The sequence below is a fragment of the Carlito syrichta genome, unplaced genomic scaffold (assembly GCF_000164805.1).
Source record: "Carlito syrichta isolate Samal-C Ts95f unplaced genomic scaffold, Tarsius_syrichta-2.0.1 Scaffold302370, whole genome shotgun sequence".
Taxonomy (NCBI): domain Eukaryota; kingdom Metazoa; phylum Chordata; class Mammalia; order Primates; family Tarsiidae; genus Carlito; species Carlito syrichta.
Window position 1 is genome coordinate 20,327 of NW_007246466.1, and position 6,339 is coordinate 26,665.

Sequence of the window (6,339 nt, forward strand, 5' to 3'; positions counted from 1 at the left end):
TACAATAATGCCCTAGGCCTCCATATTCCTTATTGACTCTCTCACTGACTTGTCCAGAGCAATTTCCAGTTCTGATAGCTTCATTCATAGTAAGTACTCTATACAAATGTACCATTTTAAATCTTTGATAATGTATTTTTACTGTATTTTTCCATGTTAAAGTATGTTTAGATATACAAATATTTAGCACTGTGTTATAATTGCCTACAGTGTTCAGGACAGTAACATGCTTTTCGGATTTTTAGCCTAGAACCATTAGGCTGTACCATATAGCCTGTTGATGTGGTGGGCTTTACACTCTAGGTTTATGTAAATACGCTCAATGATGTTTGCACAATGATGAAATCACCAAGCAAACATTTCTCAGATGATATCCTTATGGTTAAGCTACACTTGACTGTATTGAAATGTGAGTACTTCCAACTATGTATTCAGCAAAAATATCCTTCAGGACTGACATTAAAATAGGCATTTTCCAGTGAATGTGACTTCAGAGAACTGGTTACCAGCAAAGTTGTTCTTAAAAGGAGAAATGCCAAAGAAAGTGTTTGAGGCTATTAGAAAATTACGACAGAGAAAAATTAAGCATGTAAACAAAGAAGAAAGATCATTAGAAAGGGATAGTATCTTGATGAATACATACTGGATTACTTTTCTTAAGTTTTAAAAAATATACATGACTGTAAAAAGCAAAAATTATATAGTTGCCTTTGTGAGGGGAGATTTGTTGTACACAGATAAAACATACAAGACAACCATAACATCAAATGAAATAGACATTGGAGTTTAATTTGAAAAGATAAAATAGCATTCCCTCCCAAAAGTCTGTGAAAAGATGCAGGCATCTTTTATATCTATCTAGTTATAGATAAAGGCATCTAGATTTACATAGCATATACATTTATATATCTATTTCTGTATATATACATGTATGATAAGACACCCCTCAAAAACCATAATTATCTTCTGGATGTGGGGGCCCCTTGTAGTGTACACTCAGAATTTTCTCCTCCAAATCAAATGATAAACCAATGTTTTTATGTAAAATTCTTCCACTGTGACAAATACCTACACAAACTGTGTTGATGCTCAGCAATTTGTGACTAAGAGTGGAGTGACCATCATGGTCCCTCACACTCACCCAATTCTGCCTATGGGACTTTTTTTTTATTTCCTTTCTTGCATGAGAAAAGTCCTTAGCAGAAAATGTTTTACTGATGTGAACAAGGTGTAACATAAAACAGGCAGAAGCACTGAAAAGAATAAAAATCGACAAGTTAAATAATCATTTGAGGAGTTGAAAAAGTATCTTGATAGTTATATTGGTTAAAATGGAGAGGACTTTGAAGGTGACTGAAGTTTAAACATATAAAAATACATAACTTTTTATAAACAAATTCCAGTTATTTGGAACAGAAATACAGCAGAAATAAACAGAAATATAGCAGAATAGACCTAAATTCAAACATGTCAAGGGGCAGAATTTAAGATGGTGACTGCACAGGTTGGACCGTGAGAGTCTCCATAAAAGCAGGTGTCCATAAAGAGTCTCTGCATGAGTAGGTGTGTGCTGGTGGGAGAGTGAAAGTTCGTCTGAGGGGAGACTCAGGTTCATACACCCGTGGATGCCCTCTGGGGGTGACTGCAAGTCCCCATCACCCCGAGACTGGAGATTGGGCACGCAAGATCATCTGTCATTTGTGGGACTATCCTGAGAAGAGCCAACTGAATCCAGCTGATTCTCATCATTTAGTATCCGGCCCAAACCATCCCCTTTTAGGGAAGATCATCTGGAGCTCCGGATCTGATCAGTGGAGAGAGAGGATAGGGAGAGTCAGAGAGGCACCCCATGCCCAGTGAGGAGATGCCGACCACAGCCATTTTCTCTGTCCCAGGACCAGGCAGAGACCTGCATTGCCCCTCCCATATCCACCCAGCTCTCCCAGCCTCCAACTTGGGACCTAAGGTAATCTCATCAAACTGGGAGAGACAGAAGCTCCTCCCCCATATTGGATCAGACACAGGTCAGAACTGAGTGGCAGACTTGACAAGCAACAAGCCAGGTGAGTCCAGATCTGATCCACCCTCCTTCCACAGTAGGCCTGGTGCATCTAACCCAAGCTGTGAGCACATGGGTCTGTGCTGGAGGATCCCTATCAGCCTGTGCTGAGAGCTAGAGATCAGAGCTGAAAGGACGTTGGACTTACAGGAAGGACCTCAGAGTGAGTTTGGTTCCTTTTATTTATTTATTTGTCTGTGTTGCCATTTTTGTTTGTGTTTTTAGTTTTTTTCTCTGTTTTTGATAACGTTTTCATTCTTGCTTTCTTTCTGTTATTTTACTGATTTTTTTCTTTTCTAAAATTTTCTTTAGACTTCATGTTTGTGTATGAAAAGAATACATTAATAGGGAAATTTTTGTTGGATTGTGTGTTTGTATGATTATCTGTATGTTTTAGTTTTCTTTTCTCTTTTCTGTCTTTGTGTCTCTTCATTTGTTAGTTGGTATGTCTATCTGTTTTCGCTCTTACTCTTCTCTCTCTCTCCACCTTCCTCTTACCCCTCCTTCCTTTTTCCATTCTTTTCCTTTTTCTTACGTCATTTTGCTTCCAGGGAGCAAACCTATACCCCTACTGTCTGGATAGATTGTGAGGCAGTGGGAAGTGGGTTCCAGGGTACCCTTATACCTGTCAGTGGATACTGGAATCTGCAGATAGATTTTGAATCACAGCTCCCCCGTCAATTAAATCTCAAAATTGCAAAAAGTACAGCCCCCAGCCCACAGTCCAGCTACAGAAATTGAACAAATCCAGAGGATGCACATAAGGAAGAATAGGAGATTGAGCAAACAGACATAAAACCTATCTCCCATCCCTGAACAACAGAATTAAAGAAGAGATTTTTTAAAAAGGAGGAAAATCTACACAAATGAAGAAAAACCAAAAGGGGAATATGAGTAAAACATGTCCATCATTATATCAGATGTAGGTAGCTTAAGCACACCAATTAAAAGACAGAATTTGTCAACTTGGATTTTTAAAAAATAACTAGATCTATTTTACCAAAAATACATGTTTTATTTAATGTGGAAAGATTCAAGTATGGGAAATAATGTGACATACAAACCTATATTCTTCTGTTCAAGCTGCTGTAACAAATATTATGAATGTGCTGGTGTATAAACAATCAGTTATTTCTCATGGTTCCAGAGGCTGGGAAATATAAGACGAAGTTGTTGCAGATACTGTGTCTGGTAAAAGTCCATTTTTCATGGATGGCAGCTTCTTGTTACAGCTTCATATGTTGTTTTGTGTCCCCCATATCCACAGTTTCACATTCCATATTTTTGGGTTTAAGTTGCATGCTGTTTGGTTGATGCTATAAACTCTTCTTCCAGAAACTTGAGTCATCCCTGTGTCCAGCATCTTCACCTTGTCTATGCTGTCCACACATTAATTACTTAGAAGCCATCTATTTTATTAGATTGTCATGCTATTGCAGTGTTTATGTCCATATAACCCATATTTAGTTTTGTACTGGCCCCAAAGTGATAAAAGAGTAATGCTGGTAATGTGGATATGCCAAAGAAGAGTCATGAAGTGTTTTCTTTAAGTGAAAAGGTGAAAGTTCTCAACTTAATAACAAAAAAATTATATGCTGTGGTTTCTTAGACCTAGGTTAAAGGTAAATCTTGCATCTCTGAAATTGTAAAGCTGAGGAGAGAAATTTGTGCTAGTTTTCTGTTGCACCTCAATCTGCAAAAGGATATATAGGGACTACCTGAGCTTTCAAACATTTGCTGAGGATCTTAAAATATAATCTCTTTAGTGAAAGGGCAAACAAGGAAGTTCTTCAGGCTGTAAACAAATTATACCAGAGGACAATGTAGTATATTAGCAAAGAAGTAAGAGCAATAGAAATGGTCAGTATTTGGGTAAATATATACTGGATTATTTTTCTCATCTGATGTATAAAAAATTGAATGTAAAAAGCCAAAAGTGTAACATTGTTTGTGTGTGAAGAGAGATTCCCTCCCTTGGGCATCTTTTATAAAGGCTAATTCCATTAAGGAAGGCACTGAATGGCCCCACTCTGAATAGCATAGCATTGGGAATTCATTCCAACATATGAATTTTTGGAAACACAAGCATTCAGATCAAAGAATTCTGCCCCTGGTTCCACCAAAGTTCTGCCTTTCTCTAATGTAAAATGCAAACATTTTATCCCAAGAGCCCAAAAGTCTTAACTTGTTTTTGCATTAACTTTACAGTTGAAGTCCAAAGTCTCATCTAAATCGAAAATGAGACAGACTCATCTAAAGATTCGTCTTGAGAAAAGTGTTTTCCAGCTGTGAACCTGTAAAATCAAACATGTTGTGTATTTCCAAAATACAATGGTGGGACAGGAATTGTAGTGACATCCCATTCCCTCAAGGGAGAAACAGGAAAGAAGGAGAAGTGGCAGATAGATCCTGAGCAAAGAAACTCTTCACCAGCAATTGACTGGCTTGCCATAAATTGCTTCAGTATTCCTGGTGGAAAAGGCATATTTATTTTCTGGTAACTCTGAAAAAAATTCCAAATTGATTCTAGTTTGCCAGGCATTGAATTATGTGGCCTCCTCTGGAACCAGGTCAAGATCTCATACATCTTGAACCATAAGAGGTAAGCTGGCACATTTACCATCTTCATTTAATGCGTAAGAAAATTAAAGTGACCATTGTGTGAACTACAAGATTGACCTGAGTACTCAAGCGTAAGTCTTCCAAATCAAATACCTACTGTTTTTTGTTTACTTGTTTGTTTTAAGGTACCTCTGAAGAAAATCAAGAATACACTATTTTTAATAGTTGAAAGAAAGAGTGGGTGTATGTATTTTCCTGGACAATCTACCTGACTGCTGACATGGGGCTATTGTCATTTGGAGTATGAGTAAGGTTTAGGTCAATCAATCATCATTATTTATTGTTTATGGAGAAAGTATTAAAGGTACACAGAGGAACAAAAAAAAAATTCCATGCATTCATTTGACAACATTAGGATATGCTTTAAACATTTACAACATATGTGTATATATGAAGGGCTAAGAAGTCACAAGGAGAGAAAGAATATAACAGATCATCTTCTACAAAGCCTCCATTAACAACCACTGGGGAGAGGACAACTTATTCAGTAAATGGTGCTGGGAAAACTGGCTGAGCACATGCAGAAGGTTAAAACATGAGCCCTGCCTTTCACCACACACAAAAATCAGCTCTAAATGGATCAAAGATCTAAACGTAAAACCTCAAATTATAAGAACCTTAGAAAATGCAGGAGGCACTCTTATGGAAATTGGAACTGGGAGCCAATTCCTGATCATAACTCCATGTGCCCGTGCCATAAGAGATAAGATATACAAGTGAGACCTTATCAAATTGGAAAACTTCTGCAATGTGAAAGAAACCAACAAGAGACTGAGGAGACTGGGAAAAAAATCCACAGACTGGGAAAAAATATTTCTCACTGTATATCTGACAAAGACCTAACATTCAGGATCTGCAAGGAACTCAGACATTCCAAAAAGAAAAAAAACAAGTAGCCATATTAAAAAGTGGGCAAATGATATGAACAGACACTTCTCAAAAGAAGACACATGGACAACCAATAGATACATGAAAGAATGTTCCGCCTCTCTAATCATCAAACAAATACAAATTAAAACTACACTGAGATACCACCCAACTCCAGTCATGATGGCCATCATCAATAACTCAAAAAACAACAGATCCTGGAGAGGATGCAGGGAAAAGGGAACACTCCTACACTGTTGGTGGGAGTGTAAACTAGTACAGCCTCTGTGGAAACACTGTGGCAATTCCTAAAAGATCTAAAAATTGACCTCCATATGACCCAGCAATCCTCCTCCTGGGAATATACCTGAAGGAACTGAAATCATTCTCCAAAAAAGAAACCTGCACACGCATGTTTATTGCAGCACTATTCACAATAGAGAAACAGGGAACCAACCATGATGCCCGCTGAAAGTAGACTGGATTAAGAAAATGTGGTATATACATATGATGGACTATTATGAAGCTATAAAGAAGGACATACATATGAACTTCACAGCAGCTTGATGGATTTAGCATCTGTAAATTATCACAATACTATAAGAAATTATCACAGTACTGTAAGAAAGGGATTGGCAGTAGTGGGAAACTGCCAGGGGAAAACACTTCATCAATAAGGGACCTGATCTCAGACTAGGTGACATGGGGCTCAAAGTGAGGCCCAAACTTTACAACCTGTAATCCTGCGCCTTTGGGAGGCTGAGGTGAGTGGATTGCCTGAGCCTGCGGGT